The 21,450-nt window shown below is 33.5% G+C and overlaps 1 protein-coding gene across 4 annotated transcripts in view; it reads left to right on the top strand.

The window, feature by feature from the left end:
- CDIN1 (CDAN1 interacting nuclease 1) overlaps positions 1–21,450 on the top strand; it is a 124,073-nt gene that overhangs the window by 62,486 nt on the left and 40,137 nt on the right. The window lies entirely within an intron of this gene.

The raw sequence follows: 21,450 nt of genomic DNA, 5'->3' as shown, positions 1-21,450 counted from the left end.
TATTTTGGTACAGAAGTCAGATGTCAGTTTTTTAATACCTTAGAAAGAAGACTTTGCTGTAACATTTTGGAATATGTGCAAAGTAACAAATTTGTTTAAAAAATCTTCCCCATCTAACCAAGTGGGGTTTGTGTATAAAGGACGTTATTGCTCATTGTCATTGTAAGTAGGACAGTATGTTTCACAATGGTTATTTATTAATAAAGTATTTCTTTTGTACATTTGAAGCAATGATTACAATTATCTTCAAGTTGAAAATGTAGTAAGTATTTGCAGGATAGAGGGGGAAATAAGTTGTGCTAGACAGAATTTGTGGCATGTTGATAGTGTAAAGTTATTTTCTTTTAAATATGGTTAAAATACTTCTGCTTTATTGTTCTAAAAGTCATTATTGTGTGTATTTATAAATCTTTCCATGGTACTAGACACCTCCTTAATTGAGGAATTTTTCCCCAAAAAAATATTACAGTGCTTCATCTTCAATGCCATTTTTCTATGTATTAGAACCCTAAGCAAGATAGTGAGGCAAATAAGAATTTTAATAACAGATTTTTTTAAAGCAAAAATTCAGAAGTCTTCTTAGTGTCCACAGGAGACCATGAGAGGGATAGTGGAGAACATGGCACAAGTGTGTGAACATGCAACAGAAAGGGGGTGTGTGCCAATATCAGAGACTAGTCTGGTGACCATTAGTATTTCACCTGAATGTGAAAATAACTTGCATTATCTTTGGAAATACCTTAAAAGCAGGTTCAATAGAAAGCAGCTAGAAAGGGAAACCAGATCTTGTTAATAACATCATCAAAGTGCAGAATTATGCTCTGCAGCAATATTCTTGATTGATACTAAAAGGACCTGCTCTTACTTGACAATCCCAGAAAGCACAGATTTGGAAAATTTGAATCAAGCTACTGGGAAACTTGGAAGGCTGTCAATTGTTGGATGAAGATACTATGCTCTAGAAGAGTTGTAGAAAATAAATTGTAAAACACAGAATATAAAACCTAGAAATTTGAGTATATACAATATCTAGGCAAATGGTGAGAATGGCAGGAAAGATTGTGATGCAAACAGTGCTGAACTGAACTTCATTGTAAAGGAAATGGAGCAGCTCAGGCTGGGAGGAGACCATTAGATGTACTGGAATACTTTCTCAGTGTAAAGGGTGTGTTTGAAGGCATCCATTATGGTATCAAAGAACACCTCCAAGAAGTGAATTTTAAACTGATAGCTTGAGTGTAAAGATACTAAGTTGAGATATGGTGAAACTTGCATTGACAGGTAGAATGAAGGCACTGATCCAGTTGTTGTTTGTAATAAATTTTTCATTGCAGTTTCTGTCTTTTTTCTTTTTTTTTTTTTTTTTTTTTTTTGTGCTGTGGAGTGTCTATCCACATTTTAGTGTAAAACATTTGAGAACAGTGTGTACCATTTGCATCTGACATTTCCAAAGGAAACTTCTCTTATGCTTTTATCAAGAAACCAAGTCGTTGCTAACTTCATTTTAATTTTAACGTGCACCAATTAATAATTCAACTTCAAAAAATGGAATAACATCTCTCACTGTGCTGTAAGTCAAGTACCTTTAATGTTTCAAAAGCTAGACTGAAATGATATGTGACCAATAAAACATTTTGGAAGTAGTTTTGAGATTTTTCTAAATCTACTGTTATAGCTTTTGTATTGGAAACAACTACAAAAATGGTTGATTCTTAAATATAGTGAATTCACATTCATATAAAGGAAACTAGAACTCTCCATAGTAAGATAAATACACCCTAAATTGAAAATTTAGGTTAATTATGGAAATTAGGCAGATTTCTGTGGGGATTTTTTTTAAAGAATAAATCCTATTAGTTTTAATTTTGGTACTGCTTGGCCAAGCTGACAGAGCCACATCTTCTGAAATGAGTTCTGAATTACTGTAGTTTCTAATATAATGACATTTGGGTTAATGAACACTTGACAGATTAGGTGGCATGTAGGTTAGACAGTTAACTTTCATTGGTCTCTGGAACTATTTGTGTGAAAGAACACAGGTGTAACTGCACAAACTGTGAACCAATTCTGTATTATTTAATCAGTCTCTGCAGACGTCTCTCAAGAGACAACCAGATTCTCAGTCAATTCACTGCACCTTTTTGTCTCACTTCCTCTTGAAAGAAAAATTATTTGGAGAACAAGCATGAGTTCACAACAGAGATGATATGGCACTCAAGTAATAGTTTAGGGTTTTTTAAACCTGATCCATTGGTTGAACTTAAAGCAGAAATTAAATTCAAGAGAAAATCTGTGTCACCTGTTAGATGTGGATAGAAACATAAATCTACATACTTTGAAAGGAGTGAAAGTGAGAGGATTTAGACCTTTTCTGTTCAGCTTTTTTATTGCTTATCTAAAAATTGTGAGTCAAACTGGAAAAGTTTCTGTGTTCTTTTATCACATGTCACAGATGTAAGATGAATTTTATTCAGAATCTGACTGAGAGCTTTGAACAGAGCTGGGGCTTGTTTGCTGTTATGTGTGTATTTCATTAAGTCCTGTACTTTGTGCTAACTAAATCTGTGAGTGTCTTAAATTGGTCTGTACTGACAGGAAAGAAATGGCACTTTCTCATTTAACAGAACAGCTCCCTAGATGCAGTCAACCATGTCTGTTCACCTCAGTGCAGAAGAACACCTTTTTATTACTCTGAGTTCTGCAGGGACAGCTTAGCAAGGTTTTTTATGGCTCATACATCAATGGTATTGTTAAGCAATTTTCAATTGCAGTGGTGCACTGCAGCCTCATCTTCAAATTAAGCTTCACATTAAAAATGTACAAAGTGTACCTTGTCAGTGAATTTGCACAGTTATAATTTAGGATGTTGTTTAGATATTGAGATTTTTTCAATAATAAAGAAACAGGTAAAGGCAAGCTTGGTCTTGCATATTCCAAAGTTCATTTTGTAGCATTATGTTTTAGACAAAAAGCTATTTTATATACTGGACAAACTTAGTATGAGTGATTAATATACTTCCCTCAGTTTGTTTATTCCTCCAGAGCGGTGGCATCCACTGAGCAGACTGTAGCTTACACTGCCACTGGGTAAAGAAAGAAACTCCATGCACAAAATATAGTTGCTTTGTGCACCAGTAGTAGCTACCACACTTCTCATTTTTCACTGGTCTACATTGGTGTATTTGTTGTAACTATGAGAAGAAAAGCTATTGAATGGTTAGTGTGACCAAAGGTAATTTGGAGAGCATGAGCAGCAAGTTACACAGATTACATTTTAAAATGGGGTCTGTGAACATGTTGTAAATTATTTTAGGGTTTAGGTGAATGTTGCTGTTTCTTTTTCTTTCCTCCATAATGTCTGATTTTATAACTTTTTTTTAAACTTAAATTAAAAATTGGAGTCCTAGCTGTAAAAGTCTGTTAGTCAGAGCTGACAGGCATGACTACTGTTTTCTAAGGATATACAGATCAGCAACACATGGTTCAAACAGTAATTAGTGGGTGCACTGTCAGTGACTTGCTGTAAGATATAAACTCAAATACAGCAATTTATATTTTCTATCTTCTTCAAGCATGGCTAAGGCGTATGTACAGTCTGGAATGCAATTTCTAAAGAGTCCCAGGAGATAGCTTGACGTCATTATTAGCTAAAGAAACTTTACTATAGGAGAGGAAAAACATAGGAAAATGTCACATTTGACACTGTTACTAACTAAAGGCAATTTCATGTAGTGAAAAATAAGCATTTCATCTTCTATTTGAATAAAAATTGTAAGTCATCTCTGTACTCAATTCTTTCCACCATTTGTTTGTGTTCTAAATGGTTAGTCCTGTGCTTCTGCTTTTTTGAAAGAATGAATAAAAGCAAGTTTCCCGTAAGTAATTTTAAAATAGTAACCACACTTTTTGGAAGCCTAAATTCATGATTCATTATGTTGTTAATTGATACACTATGCCTGATCTTGGGACTTCATAGCTATAAATCATAGTAAAATTATTAAATTATCATAGAGCCCTGTCAATTAATAAAAGGGTATTTAATTCAGATAAATTCAAGGAGAAATTATGCAAAGGATTGTATTTCACAGCACAAACACAGACAATGTGTTCCTAGGTTTTTGTGAGAAAAGTGTTGCATACAAATTCATTTACAATTGACAGTAAGGATGAATTCTATGTGAGCAAATCCTGAATCAGGAGATCCTAATTACAGGCATTTTTTGCTGTTCTTCTCTTTAAATTGGTTTAACAGGTTACTGTGAAGACTGTTGAAGTAATAATTGTTGTCTGGTTGTAGGTCGTAGGGAAGAGGGAGATCTGCTGTGAGTTTGTGGATTTCTGTTCTATTAGCAAGTTTAGTATTCTTCAGTTGCAGATAGTTTAAAAAATTGTTTTGGTGAGTTGAAAACCATTGTAACAACTTGACTTAGAAGAAATCTTGGGAGTTACAGTTGTCAAGTGGCTAGGAAAACTGTTCATGCATACCCAGTATCCAAAGCGGCCCAAACATAAAGAGCTGAAAGGTCATTCTTCTTCTTGAAGTATGATGGTTTGTTGACATATTTTGACATACTGGTACAATGCTGAAAGGTTTTGACCTTACTGCAACACTGAGGGACTTAGGGTTTGTTTAGCTATCTAATGCTTGTAGATTTTCACACATGCTGTGTTTTGCTATGCTCCTTTTTCTCTCCCTTCTGGCTCCACTTGAATTACTAAATTAATCTTAAACAAAACTGGATGTAGATAGAATAGAGAGTTTAGAGTGATTTTTACTGCTTAGGACTTTTATAGTAAGTTTCTTCAAAACTAATTAACTTTTTTTTAAGTGAATTACTATGCCAACTTGCTAACCTTAACAGCACTGAGTAAGATATGTTTGTTTACAGACAAGGAGAGAACTGAGAACCAAAGGCAGTGAAAAATGCCATTTTGTACTATTTTTCTGGTAGAAAATCCAGTAGTGTAGTTTGTGAAGATGATAAAATTCTGTGTTCTTCTGCATGAATAACAGATAAAAGTTTACATTCAAATATACATGCATAAACACATACAGAAGCTTATCTCTGCACTTTGCATTCAGCCTATCTCCAATAGCATTTCTTATTAATTATTTCTGTCTTTATTTAATGACACGTGAACAGTATATATATCTTATGAAAAATATATTTTTTACTCTGGCTTATACTTATGTTATAAGTAATGTTTAAACCTGTCATGCTCTCTTCAACTATGTGGTTGAAAAACAGAGCATGGAGACATTTTGACTAAGACCGTGGCTTATGCATAAGACAAGTTAATTGTTTTGCTGAGTATTGTAGATTGTTTTATTTTGTATCAAAACTAATTTTTGTCAAAGCAAGGAAGGAACAGACCATATTTTATTAATATTATCATTCGTATTTGAGTGATTGATATTAAGTATATATTTTCATGCGTTGTTCTCCTTAGGTATTGAATTTCATACAGGCATGAAACTGAGATTTTCATTGTAATTTAATGCTCTTATGTAAGCCTCTTTCACTACTAGATTGTTACATCCTGAACTTAAAAAATAGTAAATGAAGCAGTATATGTCTTTGTTTGCATGTTTTTTTCCCTTATATTTTTCTGTACTGTCTTAAATATTTTCTTGTCACAGGAAATTCATGTAATTTGGATAGAGGGTTTTCAGCTTCCTTCCATTTAACTGCAAGGCTTCAGCTCCAGTTCTCCTGGTATTTCTCATTCAGATTAGACAAGCATCTAAGTTTATGTACGATAAGAGCTGACAGCATAGATCCTGCTATTCTTGCCAAAGGCCTGGTTGCACACACTCCACTATGTCAAAGAATGTCAACCCCCCACAGACCTTACCTTTCAGAATTCCTTGTAATTTTTAATTGACATTTACATCTGACATTTTCAATGTATCTTTTAGTGTTAGTTCTTTATCTACCTACTACTAGTTAAAACCAATCCAAAGCAAAAAGAATGCCTTTCTGTAAGCTATGATATCATATATTTTTTTATTTAAGGTCAAGTTGCTGGGCTGAAACTCAAGAATGATCAGCTCCCTCTTCCTTTTTCTAACTCTGGAGGTGCTACTCTAATCCGTTTCAAATGACAATTGAAGAAGGTAATAGGAATCTAAAGTGAAATTTAACTCTTAATACTCATGAACAAAGCATAAGTGTATAATTCTTACTGTGCATCACACACAGAAGGGATGCAGAGATTCCAAGGAAATTTTAAGAATACTAATAGGGACTTTCCGTGGAGTCAGGTACTTGAACATTGAAAGTGAAAATATTCGTACATGTATACATGCAAGATATTTTAAGAGCATGATATTGTGAAGTAAAACTGGCAAGTATGTAGTTTAGCTACATGTTGCAGTTGTGCTTCTTTGTCTTCAGAAATCTCAAGTTTTTATTTGGGTTACAATGCTAAAAGCCTAATAAATTAGTTTGAGCACAATTATCCATCTACTAGAAGTTAGAATGAAGGACTACAGTTGATCATAAATGTCACAAAGCAAAAAAAGTAGAAGCAGCATTTTGTCACAAATAATGCTGCTTTTCTTCTAATTAGTTAATTTACATTTTGCAAATTAAGGGCAAGATTCAGACAGAAGATAATCTAGTAGCATATCATAGCTTTACTGACCTATATTTGTATATGCCAAATTTAAGTTAATTAGAAATGTAGATGCTGTTTGTTTTATCTGTCAAAAAGCTCATGTTTAAAAAAAAATCTAGACACACTTTTTCCCCCAACATTTATCATCTAAATAATAGTCTTGCCAAGATGGCAGCCTCATAATAAACTCTTTTCAGTGGAGTGATGGGTAATGAAGCTTGCTTGTGAAGGCAGCGAAAAATGTTGTCTAGCCAAATGTGTGGATATGATGGCTAGAGAATCAGTGGACTTTCTCAGTCATCAATCTTTTTAGTAGCCTCTTACACATCTGAATATTTTGATAGATGATCTAATAATTGAGTTATCTATCTTTCTAACTATCAGAGTTGCATAAAAATTATTCTCACATGCTATTGAATATTATATATATTGAGCATCCAGTAAATTTTTCAAAAAAGGTCCAAGAGGTGGAGGAATTTTGTTTGTTTTAAGGAGCCTTTAATATATTAAATGATAAATTACTATGTATAGAATACAAAACTATATGTACTAATATAAGGAAAAATAAGTAATGTCAGTAGCTGATTACAGGTAGGACTCAGTAAATAAATCATTTAAAAGCATGGGACTGATGAGGTTAATGCACAGTCTAAGTAATTTGAAGTCCAAAATGAGTAGATTCAATAGTCCCTGGGCAGTTAATGGACAGGAATCACATTTCCATTCAGTTGCACAAATTCCTTGTGCCTAAATCTTGGCTTAAGGAAAAAGAAATACACTATAGTGTACCATGTTTCCACTCAGTGTCTGTGAGAACTCTGAGAGAGTTTCTTTTGATTAAAGATGAGACTGAAATGTATGTATTGAAACTTCCTGCATTTTGTTTATTCTGAGTGATTGTACAACATGGATTCCTGTTTCCAGAGCACAGGAATCTGCTTCCCTAGAACACTAATCTTGTGTTAATGGAGGCACTGAGCATATTTGGATAAGTTGCATTAAGCACATCATCAGATGTGTCTTACTAAAGCTTCTGAGTGGCAGAGCAAAATGCTTGTTGGTGTTGTGTATTTTTTTTAAACGCTGCATTATATAATTCTTAACTTCAAATGCATTTCTGTTGGTAAAAATTATTTTAACAATAAGAAATACATTGTTGCATTATGAATATTTTTCATTCAAATATATTTTTTCTGCCTCAGTACCACCAGTTTATGTTCAATTACATACTTTTGTAGAGACTGTAAAATGTTCCTTCTTGTAAATTCTTGAAAACTGTGTGATGGGGACTCATTTCTTAAATTATTTTCAGGTTTTTAGTACTTTGTTTGTTTCATAACTACAGCAAGGTATAAACAAGTATGTTTGATGAATATTTCTCCAGTTAGCAAAGAGGCTTTTCTTTCTCTGTTCAGAACTAGAGTGACTTTCTTGAGGATACCAAGAAGTTGTTCGCTCATTTCAGAATTTTAATGGAAAAGTATCAGAGGGATTTTCTTTGTAGTTACTACCTATTTAAAGGAGATGCATTTTAAGGACTTGCATGTTATCATCATTTGACAACACTTTGTGAAAGTATCATTGAACCTCATGGGACCTTGCCACTGCATATGAATCTGCAAATTGAACAAACTTTGGTCTGTCTCACTGGCAGTGGTTGTGACTCTCATGCTCAGTAAGCAAAATTCTTGATGTTTATTACTTCTTCCTAAACATGCATAATTAGTTGGATAAAATTCAGATACACATGAAGCAAGACACTCACGTATGGTGACTTGAATATCAAAAATGTAAAAGTTTCCAATAAAGTTTGGCTCTGAAGTCCAACATTTATCTTGCAATATTGCATCCCATTTGAGTAGTCTACATTTTTGTTTTTAGTTATGTTTAGACTGATTTTATGCAGTTTTAAGTTACATAGGAAGATGTTACAGAAGTATAATTTAAACCTAGAACTAAGGCATCAGAAAACAAGTTACAAAAAAAAAAAAAAGCTAACACTATTCTGTTTTATTACTTGTTGAATTTTAATAGAAGAAAGCTAAAATTGCTTCTGAAAGTATAAATTCATAAGCAATTAACTGGAGTTTATCAATATCAGTGTTATGTGGCTTCTTCTGCCCTTAAGTAAACTGGCAGTTATTCTAGTTAGCATTTTTAGCATTTCTACATACATATATATTCTACAGAGAATATATCAAGCTCCTAAGCATGCACAGTGTGTTATATACAGTTATGTGTATGTTTGTGTGTATACTTTATGAATGTTTAGATCTTTATTTAGGAAAAAGGTCTTCATTTCCCTCTTCTAATCTAAATAGTAAGCATCTGTGTTCCTTCTTTTCATTTGATTAGTATGCTCTCATCCATCACTAGTCTTTGATATGAATATCAGGAAATCATGTCCTTTTATTTAAATGATAAATGTGCCTTTGTCATGAATACTTACAGGCATTCCAAGATTTACATCTGAATTGTCAAAGTGTAACTGCAGGCTTCTCTGTTGTGTGACATTATTAGTGAAATAAAGAACTTGCATTTTTTTATGGATAGGCCTTAAATATTGACACTGCAAGGCTAAATTAGTTGTGATGCTGCAAAAATTTTTCCTTCATCCTCTGTTTTTCTAAGATGTGTTGTTTATCAACAAGAGACAATCAGCTGCATCAGAATCTCTGCAGACATTCCCTATTTACATGTTCCAAACCTGTCTCTTCATGTTTCATTATTTAGGTCTGATGTCTAGTTAGCTCTTATCAAAACTAATACCATCTGAAGTACCAGGCTTCCGGTAGACACACAACCAACATAAAAATTTCAGTCCCACTAACATTATTAAAGACAGGATCTCTTTAAACCTGGGCATTGTTTCAGTGTCTAGATAAGTTATATCTTGGAAATTCATTTCACTGAATAAGTCACTGCTGTTTCAATAGATGAAATACATCTGCAATTATATTCTGCATGTTTTTAAATTTAAAAAATAGCACAAATACAAGTGTTTAGATTGAAGCTGTGATACCATTCTTACTGTGTCCTGATGCTATTAAGGCAGAAAGAGCTACTGTATAGCTGTCTTCTTATTGTTGGAATAGTACAGTAAGTTAAAATGTTTTGTAAGACAAACACCTGGATATGATTTTATAATCTATTTTATCAACTACTTATAGCAAAATTTTAATGTGTCAGGCAAATAGGTGATTTAATTTTAGTTCTTACAGAAACCTAGCGTTCCTTGAAGTCTTTACACAGGGCAAAACATTTTTTCTCCTTTTTTTCTGCTCTTTTACTTATTGTACTCTGAGTATATCATGGCTGAATTCATTTCGTGTTCTGAGTGCTGAAATTGTATCTTTGAAATGCATAGTTTCAAGATATTGCTATTTATAATCTTTAAAATTCACAAAATAGTTGAGAGAGGAATTTAGTGAGGCGTCCCACAAAATGATTTAAGGGCCCATGTCAGTTTATAATTGCAATATTCTGTAATGCCATATATACACATACACTGCAATAATTAGAATTTTTTCAACTTTTTTGTATTTTTTACCTCAGAGACTTTTCAGCAACATTTCTTGTGTAGTCAATTTTTTTTTTAATTCCAAGCTTGTTTATATTATAAAGTCATGTAAAATGGATCATATTAATTTTACACCTTTTTTTTTTTTTTGGAAAGTGCTGTTTATTTTAAATTAATTCAAATTACACATATTTCAGTCTTTCTGTAGAAGACTACTTTTGAAAGTACATTCTCATTTACCTACTTCAAAAGGAGAAATATCTTGGATCCTTTTCAACCCAGCCCAACAAAGTGAAGTGGTATTTTCTGGCATAAGAAGGATGCCTGTGAGTTTTTGAGACACTAAAACTGTAATCAAACTTGAAGAAGACAATGATGGCAATGAGCTTCTGTCCAGAGTTAATCAGCTGCAGAATTTGTAAACTGCATATGTGTCAAAGTTGAAAATGTTAGCACTCTGATAGAAGCTTGAAAAGGTTAGAGCTGATAAAAGCCATCAGCAGTTAAAGAAGGTGATTTATGGGAATGTAATGACACAAAATGCCTCATTTATCACTCATATATAGATAGGTTAAGGTTTCTGTGTCATACTTTAAAAACTTGACCACTTAGAATTGTCAAAATAGGTACTTAATTGCCCATCATACATTTCAGTTCAAATTTCCTTTGCTCAAATTTTGGTGATTTTACTGTTTTGCTATTCATATGGTTCTTTTTAAAGTTATTCATATTTCATATTTATTTCATATTTGTTTCAAATGGTATGCTCAGTCCTCTGTTAGAACTTTTATTAGCTAAAGCTGTTGATTTAAATGCTGTCCAAATCTTTTGTTGATTTACAATTTCATTCAGCTTAACTGTAAGGAAAATAACTGAAGGTTTCGTTTTCTTCTGTTCTATACCACTAATTCTCATCAAGAGTTTACAGCTTTCTAATTTAATCCTTACATTTCCTCTCCAAACTGAAATATGAGATGTAAAAGTGCATCCATCAACTGGTTTCCAGTTCCAGTCACTTAAGTTACTGTTTATCTCCATGCAAATTAAATTGAATCCAAAACTACCAGTACTGTTAAATGATCCTAAAACAAAATAAAAATGTAAGAAAAATGCACAGTAGTATGCTATCCTTTTACTGACTTGATTTGAGGATAGCAGCAAGCAAATCCCATAGATTTGAAACTGACTGGTTTTATTTTAACTGTCCACAATTTCATGATAGTGCTGTAAAAAAAGTAAATGCAAACATGGATGAATACTCATTAAGGTGTTACCTATAAGACAATAATTGTAAAATAAAGCAACTACTCTAAAGATATTGTATTAATAATAAAATACAGGTTGAACTGCCAAAAACATATTGATAACAAAGTTTCTAAATATTTATTTTTCTTTACCTACTTACTCTTTTCAAGCTATTTCATTCTCCTGTTTCCAGATCTTACACAAAAAATTCTGAACAGAATAATTTCAATTTTTAATATCAAAAAACTTACCTTTTTTGTTGGCTTTCACAATTTATGGCCCCAGTTGTATAGCATTCTGTTTGTTCAGCGATGACCTTCCAGGTTCGATTTAAAAAGAAGTTGGAAGCATTTGTCATGTCTGCTCGGTCTTGTCCAGAGGTACCTATTGTAATTATAAAGGACTAATAAGGTTGTTTATAATATAACAGTCTGACAACCCTAAAAAATCTTCTGGAGAGCAACTTCCCTTTTTTTTTTATTTTGTCCTTCTTATGAGAATAAAACCTCCCTTACCTTCTTGCTCTGTGTTACACTGTATCTTTTTAAATTAAGATGAGAAAGCATAAAGAACTTAAGCCTTGGAAAACTGAACTTAGTTTTAAAAGATAAGCTATATAATTTTCTCATTTGCAATGTCTTTTGTAAATACTCAGTAATAATGTGTCTATAGTAGTGTTGCACCCTATATTTAATTGGTGTATATAGAGGTGATGATGATGTACTAGGAAACACTGAATTTCTTTCACCATGTAACAAAAGAAACCCACTTATTACTGTCTTGCAAAAATATGTGATACATTAATATGGTGGTCTCTGCTTCTTAGGAAAAAAATCCAAATTAAGACAATCCTATTTATTCTATTATAAACATTAACATATTGCTGTAAGTGGGTGTTATTATAGTGGTATTTTTCATTATATGTCAGTTTTTTTGCAATTGACTTATGATCATTTTTCCCTTCCTATGCCTTTGTCTTGCTTCCTCTTTCCTTTTTCCTCCCCCATTTCAGCATCATCCAGCAATACCACTTCTTTTTATAGACATCTATATAAGGTAAACAAAAACCCAGTGGAATTTGAATGTTTGACAGAAATGTTTACCTCTCTTGTATGGTATGTAACAACACTGGAGTATTGTCAGGCTACCATACATCATTTAAATACCCTTAGACAGCAAAGGCAAAATCTTGACAATTCAGTAATCTCATCATGTGATTTCAATAAAGCTTTTTTTTCATATCTACAATTGAGACAAATTTATGTTGTGTGTATTTATGGTTGTTAAACTCAAAATTGTCTCATTTCATTAATTTTTAACATTGTGCTCTCTTAATGACTATGAAGAAATGTATTAAAATGCCTTAATTATAGCGTTAGAAAAAGAGAAAGCACAAGTCTTTTTAGCATATGATCTTTCAATTGCTCACTAAAGGATAAAGAGGGCATTCAAGCATGGTTTAGATAACTGTCAGCAATAATAAAATGCAAGGTAGTTTGTAGAGCCTTCAAAGACCTTTCGGGGAAATAGATTTAATTGAAAAACAATAAAATGGACTTTTCATTTCAAAGAAATCTAAACTGTTACAAAATTTCAGGATGCTGTTGTATTAAGAGTACTGTATGTTTCCATGTATAAGGGAAAATAAGTGAAAATACTCTGCAGACCACAAAGCAGTGGTAGCTTTATTTTGTGTGTGTAAATGTATGTCCTTCAGCTTTTAAAACACAGACTATGAATAGCACATTAGAGATATTTCTGAACTCTGAACTGTTTTCTGAATTGTGTGATTTTACCTGTTTTGGGTTCTTCTCATTTTAGCTTTAAATGAGGGTGTTTTTTTAAAAAAAATATAAGGTGAACACTTAGCTTCTTAATGTAAAATTATGTTCTCATAATTACCCTCAGAACAATACAGTTCCTATACTGGCAGAAGTTCATTGCCTATTTCAGAGGCTGTAGGTTTCCATTCATCATAGTTGCCTGTCTTATATACTGTGGAAATACATTTTGAAGTATATTTCTGAGTTCTGCTTTTTTTCTTCTCGCAGAATCAAAAATCACATTTGCTAGTAATGTTTTTGGCTATGTGGTGTGTTGAAAAGTTTATTCAAGCACTTATTCTGCATTACCAAGTTTTACTGCTTCTGGCAAACTAAGAGCTACTTAACTTATGTGTGATCAGCAGTGGTTTATAAACAGACTGCTGACTTTAAAAAGACTGCTGTCTTTTAAAGTGTTTGCATCTTTGCTGTGCAAAAGCCTCTTGCTTTCCTGAGGAAATTTCTGTAAGTTTTTTTCTCTCATTCTGGTGCATTTATTTTAATAAGTTTTAACCAGTTTGTTGTAACCAAGTACCAAACAAATCTGTAGGAAAGTTGCCTTTGTGTAGCAAGGTGTTTTACAGATAAACCAACTTCACAAAGTGCGTTTTCAGCAAGTGCTAAAACTCTCTCCATTTTTTAGTTAAAATTACTAGCCCAAGTACATCATAAAACTTGTTCATCATGAAAATGGGACTTCAATATTGAGGGTCTTGTTATATCCTCTTGTAAACTTAGTTTGGATTGTTAATTCATATCAGTGTTCACTTGGTCACTGGCTGATCATAAAAATGGAAAACATCCCTCTTCTTGGAACTGGTCATTTTTCTTTTAAGAAAAGTAAGGGTTTGTTTTGTGCATGCTCACATACCTTGAACTGGAGCACAAATGAATAGCACAGGCTCTATAAAATACACTGGGCATGTGAGAAAGATAGCTAAAAAGGTACAAATGTCTGGCAGAGTTCTGTACAAAAATGCCTTTCTGTTTCCTTCATTGCTGGGTTTCCTGAGGCTTCAGGACTCAGGACCCGAGGTGCAAAATACACATGCATGGTTCGCTTTGGCAATGTTTTTGACAAAGAAGTGCCTCATATCATCCTGTTACAAAGTCCTTTCTGTTTTCAGCTGGTTGTGTCTATTTCTTTCCACTCATCCCTCCTGGTATGATAGGACTGTTTAGTGTGATAATGTTTCTGTAGAATGTGCTCTACTATTAAACATATGTACTATATTCTCTAATCTGAAATTGATGGACTTCTGCAGAATCATTAGTTTTGATCACTTCTGTGGGGCTTGTAAATTCAATAGAAGCTCAGGTAAATGTGGAATCTGATTCCTTTGCCTTTTTACTAGTGATAATGTTGTCTGCATATCAGAGTTTTGTGTGGTTGGGTTTTTATGACTTTTGTTGCCATGACTCATACAGAGATGACTGTTTTTCTGTAGCAACTTCTGTAAACTTGGGTAGACACACTAAACTCTTACAGAGTAAAACTTACTATCGCACAGTAGTGTTGTTTTCTTTTGTTAAAAGTCAATTTCATGTATTTAAAGACCTCTCCTTAGTGCTAACATTTTATTAAAACCAGTAAACTTTCTGCATCATTTCACTACATCAAAATGCAACATTCAAGAGAGGAGCGTGCATGGTCTGAAACCTTAACCTTCTTGCAGGGGAAACTCTAGCTCCTTATGTGTTTCCCTAATAGTTAGCACATCTTGCCTCAATACAAGCTGAGGGTTTCATGATACAGGTAGTAAAGTGGCCAAGATAGAATAATGGTCTTCATTTATATTGTTATACGTAAGGATTCTTAGTAACTGATTCTCATGCATGTGCCTCCACACAATGGACAGGGTAAGCTATAAAGCTGTAAATGTAGTTTTAATCTGTTCTATTGTTAATCTCATTTGTTCTCTCAAGCAAATTACTTGTTGCTTCTATATTTAAAATTCAGCACCTGTAAAAGCCTGATATTGCATAAAAATATTGCAAGGTTAAACTGGTTTTCTTAAAAGTTAAAACAAGTAAAAGACACTACAGATAGAGACATAAAAATATGTTCTGTTATGAAAATTTTATTTTCTTGTAGTAAAAATGTAAACCTAAGCACAGAAGTTCTCGTAACTTTAATTTTCTTAGCACCATTTATAGGGTGTCAAGGAAGAGAAGAAGAATCCAGAAATACTATCTGTGCTTTGGCATGAAGCATTATAAAAACTTCATAAAGTTCCAGATATTTTTTGGCTTGTGTTAAGGAGATAAAGGATAGGATTCTAGGAAAAACACATCTAGGCAATTACTTCAAACTACCACTCAAATCATTCTTCTCTGTAAAATGCCTGGGGTACAAGTTCAGAGAGAACTTGTACCCCTGGACTGAGTGAGAACTCAGTCTGTGTTCTCACTACTGTGGCGAAGACTTCCCCATTTGTAGAAGCTCACGATACTGTCTTTTGTGTCCTGTGCTTTCCTGCTCCTTCTCTGTATAATCATCATGTGCAGCTCTGAAAATTAATACCCTTACATGTAGGGGTTTTTTTTTAATTTAATTGCCACAAGACCAGTAAGATGTAATAGCACTACACTGCTGAGCCTCTGCTCTCTCCATGACTTTAATAGACCTTAAACTTAGCCTGGGTCTGTGGAATTGGCATGGTGGGAGAATCCCCTTCATGTGTAAATCTCAGGAAAGAGTCTGCACCGTAAGGTAGATCTTACCTCAGAGTACATGTGTATGTCTGAATTACATAAATTTAACTATAAATTTAACTATAAAATTTAACTATAAAATTTTAAATTATTTAAATTAAAATTAAACTATTAAAGATAAATAGAATATTATAATACTCCTTTTTGTGCATATCAATATGCATATAGTTCATATTTGAACTAACAGTAGTTCAAAATTGTGCCTTGCTGTTGATACATTTCTTGTATCACACCTACAGTAGTCTCTCCCTGGATTTGCTATGATACACGAGTGTGTCTGAACTGAAACTAGAAAAGTCGACTTTTTTTAAGAACAAAAAATATGAAGACTGTCATTAGTTGCAGAGAAGACAAACTAGAGATATTAACATAATGGGATGTTGTTTTACCTATGAAAAAGTACCCTGTGCTGCATGAGTCTTTTCTATGACATGAGGGGATTTGTGTGCAACATTGCTTTCAGTAGCTCACAATGTTTGTTTTACAGTATCAGTCAGATTTTATTAGAGCCCGTTGAGTTTTGCATAATTAAAATTGTAGCAATAGCTAAATGCTATGAAATGCGGAATGCAGAGTCTTTGCTTTGCCAAATGTTTTCTCCAGGGTGTCAAAGAAGGAGCAGAGAGAAGTGGGAGAAGCTTGAAAGTCAAGTCTGGCGCCTAAAAATGTTTAAATTTTATTTAGATCTGTAATTACCTTTTTATAAAATATAAACGTTAAGCATAATAGATTTTTCTGTTATATGGGTCTCATGCAGCAGCAATAGTATTATGTGCAGAGTTTCTGCAGTAGTTGCTCATTTTAAAATGCAAAGTTGTAGGATTGCAGTAATAATTCACTGTAGACTGATTTCAGTAAACCTGCAAGTTAAATGTTTCAGATACATTGGGGAGAAAAGTTGTTTGCTAGGTTGTTTATTGTCTAAATGCTACCAAATGCATATAACTGAAAAAATTATCATTGCATTTCTGCATCACGTGGCCATCATGGGTATCTACAGTAAATACAAATCTTTTTTTAGATAGAATTAATCTACCCAGCAGAAATCTAATTCTTTTTGAAGTCAGTGGAAAAACCTGTATTGTCCTCAGTGCAAGTAAGAATAAAGCTGCTATCACTACTATTTTTGATCCGTGTGATGATTTGGTCCTTTGAGTTAGGTGACTAGATAGAGCATAAGATGGATGATTGTACTGAGAGTAAATTCTAAAAGATCCAAAGAAAGGCGTCGAAGATGAAAAAGGGATTGGAGCATCTTTCATATGAAGATGGGAGACCTCCAGCTGTTCAGTGTGGAGAAGAGCAGGATCAGGGAGGATCTTACTAAGGTCCATAAATATCTGAAGGGAAGAAGTGAAAATATGGAAGCCAGGACTTTCTCAGTGGTACTCAGTGAGGGGATAGGAGGTAATGGACACAGATTGAGGTACAGGAAAATTTACTGAAACATTAGAAAAATCTTTTTTCATTGTGTGAGACTGGAGCAATCTCTTCAGAGAAGCTGGGCAGTCTCCATCCCTGGAGCTATTAAAAACCCAACTGGACAAAGCCCTGAGCAACTAGCTGTAGTTCACCCTGTCTAGCAGGACTAGACAATCTCTGAAGGGCCTTTTTTACCCTTTTTGTTTCTGTGTTATTTTATTTATCATTTTTATCTGTATTACTTTTTTTTTTGAAGTCACAGAGGAATCAATGTTGAAATAAGTGGGAGAAAGTGAAATCTAGAGAGCTTTATTCCAGTAGACTGATGGTTTTGCATTTAATGTTAGTCTAACTAGATTAAGAAAGCCTTTCTTACATTTTAAGGATGAAAGGGAAAACTGGGCTGAAGAAAATTAGGAAGATACTTTATCTACCTGTAAATGTTCTTCTGAAATCTAACAATAAGCATTAAACATCAATACAATACCAAAAACAAGAATAATACCTTGAACAGTAGGGACATTTTGAAGGAATAATCTAAGGAAAGTAGTAAGGGGGAGGTATTTATAAGCCCTGTTGGTCTGGAGATTGGGGATCAGTTCATAGAAGAATACACAAATGTATGCTTGCAAAGTTAGGCAACAGATGCTAATATGTTAAAGGTTGTAATCTTTTGAAAGAAGTTGGTTGGCTTTCCTGTTGGCCCTCCTATCAACTTTAACCTCCAACCTTCTCCGGCATGTATCACTACAAATAAAACTGCTGAGGTTTGACAAGAGGATATAAAGTCACTAGGCCATCGCACAGAAATCTCTACATGATTTTCTTTAACCTAAAGCTTAAATGAGCACTGCCTAAAGTCAGGGGTTTTAATAAGAAGTCATAAACATTCACTCATATCACTCTAGTTTTAATAATTACTGGTTTAAGAGAGAAGAGAAGAAATATACATAGTAAATTATGTTTGACAACTGGAATTTTGTGGTTTTGTTATTGGTTGTCTTTAACTATTATGTGAATTGCTGTTCTTCATTTTAATGTATACTTTTTCGTGCAAGCTGCATATGATATCGATATAAACATGGCATTTGTGTACAGTGTTATAAATGAATTTTTAGCTCTTGATTAAGGCAAACCAGATGACAAAAATAACTTATGTGCTTGTATTTACCAATAATAATAACAATAGTAATAATAATAATAATCTTTAGATCTGTAGTCACCTATATGATTTTGGCTCTTCTTTCTCTGTAGTATTTTGTGTGACTTTACACAAACCCTTTTAACAACCTAGGCATTTTGCAGGCCACTGCAAAAAGTTTTTGATAAATTATTCCACTCCTGCAAATTGCCTGTAGTGTTTGCATTTTGCCAGAGCTGCCATCCACAGTATTACTGTGTCATAGAATCAGTCAGTGAGTGTTATTGATATATACCATCACTAATAGTATTAATTCTTGTGGCTTCCCTGTTCTTATAAGTATCTGATCTCTGAACATAGACTGCACCTTACTTAAACTGTATTGAGATTCTAAAATTATATTTCTTTCTAGTTCGAAACCATACCAATTCAAAGTTAGGTTTTCTCTCTTGCAATCTATTATTTGCATCACAAATTTCATGGTGATGTATAATAATTCTTTTCATGCATTTTGTTGCTTGTAGATTGTCATCTTTTTCACTTACGAATATGTTGGTTTTGGAGTACTTACTTTAAGGGCTGTAAAAGCAATCTCATCCTTCTGAAGTCCTATCTTTCTGTATCCAAGTTCTGTTCCTTGTATGAGCCACTCATATGTTCATCTTTGTCATAGTCCACTTTCCATGATTAGGAAAGTATCACTCTTTATTTGATGAGGTAAATACATCTTCTATCCTTGGTTATGCCTTCTATTGCTTTCCTTCACAAATGTAACTAGAAGATACTGGGCAGCACTTTTTTTTCTTTTCCTAAGTAGTTGTGCTAGTCAGGTCTCAGTATGTCCCATATCTTGCCATTCTGATGATCCCACTTTGCTAAACATTTAATTGGTTTTCATCTTTAGTTTGTTGAATATTACATAAATGCTTTGCTGTCATAGATGCATTATGCTATTGTCTGTTATCTGGAGATGTGTTTTTCTTCTGTGCTTGGTCTATAACTAAATGGTCCATAGAAGGTCGATATGGAAAACAAGCCTTTTGTATGTCAGTTTACATTTATTATCTATATAGGAATATATTATATATAGGAAACTTGTTAGGCATTTAGATTTCGCAAAAGAGAAATACTGATCTACACACTTGTCCTGGTGGAATGCATAGCAAACTTCATGTAGGTTTCTGATGCTCCCTATATCCAGCAGCGGATGCTGTTTATCAACCCATACAGTATGTAAATTTTGGAATTTAGATATTCCTGGAAAATTGAAGACTGATTGAATGGAGTTAAAGGGGTACCTTTTAAAAATATAAATGTAGTTATAAATGCTGCTCTCTCCCAGCAGGATTTTAGATTACAGGAGTTAATATCAAGAGGTGTATAATTTAACTGAAAATGTATTATGAGAGAATTTGGTCACACCGTGCCTTTCCCCCTGTGAGACTCTTCACCTATTACTTGTATTTTCCTCTGCAGTCGAGAAAAATCAGCATGATGTCAGTCTGTGTTCCTTTAGTATTCCCCTTAACATTTAATGTCCATCATCTTCAAAAACTGAGGCAGGAGGCTGACTTGATAGCTACAGGTGACTACTGCTTGAGGAGAAAGGTAAGATGAGTTAGCAATAGTCAAAATATTAATATCTTAAAGCAAAAATTGTCAGCTTACTTTCCTCTTTGAGTCCACCTATGTTACATTCAGAAGACTGTTACATAGTAGACTAGCAAATCCAGACATTAAAAAAATAGCTTTTGGGTATTCAAGGTTTAGCTGGTGCTAGCAGAGATTTCTGATGCTCTCGTGTAAGCAGTGTCAGCTACCACGTTGCTTATCAAAACACATAGGAAAGTGTTTTCTGCTTCTGTAAAGTTACAGGATGGTTACAATACCCCCAACATCTGTCATGGGTTGTGAAGGGATTGCCTGTTGTATTAAGCTGTTACACTTTCTCACTGGAAACTGCTGTCTGGGCGCTTTCAGTGTAAGAATGTATTTGCAGTGGGAAAATTACTATAATCTCACCATATTCAGTTACGGCTTCAGGATCATCCTCAAGTAATGTGTATAGAAATGGCAGAACCAAAATATGCATATAAAGTTATTAATTGAGGAGTGATTAAGATACCATGTGATATCCATAGGAGGTGTTCAGAGAGCTTTGTAGTGGGCACAATAGCAATGATTAGAAGGAATGCTGATCCCTTCATGCATGAAATAGTTTATCCCACTATGGAGCCCAGGAAACTAATAAAGCTGCTGTGGACCAAAGCCATAGAGGCTTAAATTGACCAGATTAAGGCATTTTCTAGAAATGCTTGCCTTTTTTTTTTCCATTTTGTTTTGCATGATTTAGGAATAAAGATCAGAAGAAGCAAAGAGTAAAAAGAATAATCTCAGTTACTCAACACCGTAGTTCAATAATTATACCTGCCTTTTTAAAAATGCAATTTTTAACAGTTTAAAAGTATGAAAACAGTTACATTGAGGGTTTTTTTCAATTTTTACAGTGAATTTTAGTGATTTTAAAATGTTTGTGATTCAAGAAATTTGGACATAATGTAGTCTGGTACTGATTAGTAACCTGGAAACAGGTAAGCGGAACATAAAGGCAGCTATTGCACATATGTCTTGATAAGGTCTGTAAATGTTTCTACATGAAACACACGCATGAAGTTTGCAAATTTTCTTATTTTTTTAAATATTTGTACCATTTCCATCTACTCTTTTCTAGAAATGCTGTTCTATATTTTCCTATCAAAAAAACTTCTAACAAAAGTAAATGCCATAAATATAGCTTGGAATACTAGACAATATATAAACACTTCTCACATTTCTTTCATGTGTGCTATATATTTTTCTTTCAAGCCATAGTTCTGAACATTGACTCTGTAAATCTTATTGCAGCTTATATGTTGTTTGTATGAGAACGAAAAAATATGATATGCTGTATAATTTAAAACCTC

The sequence above is a fragment of the Onychostruthus taczanowskii genome, unplaced genomic scaffold, assembly GCF_017590055.1.
Source record: "Onychostruthus taczanowskii isolate IOZ18803 unplaced genomic scaffold, ASM1759005v1 scaffold1, whole genome shotgun sequence".
Classification (NCBI taxonomy): Eukaryota; Metazoa; Chordata; class Aves; order Passeriformes; family Passeridae; genus Onychostruthus; species Onychostruthus taczanowskii.
The sequence above is the reverse complement of the archived record's forward strand: the minus strand, read 5'-3'. Positions and strand labels throughout refer to the sequence as shown.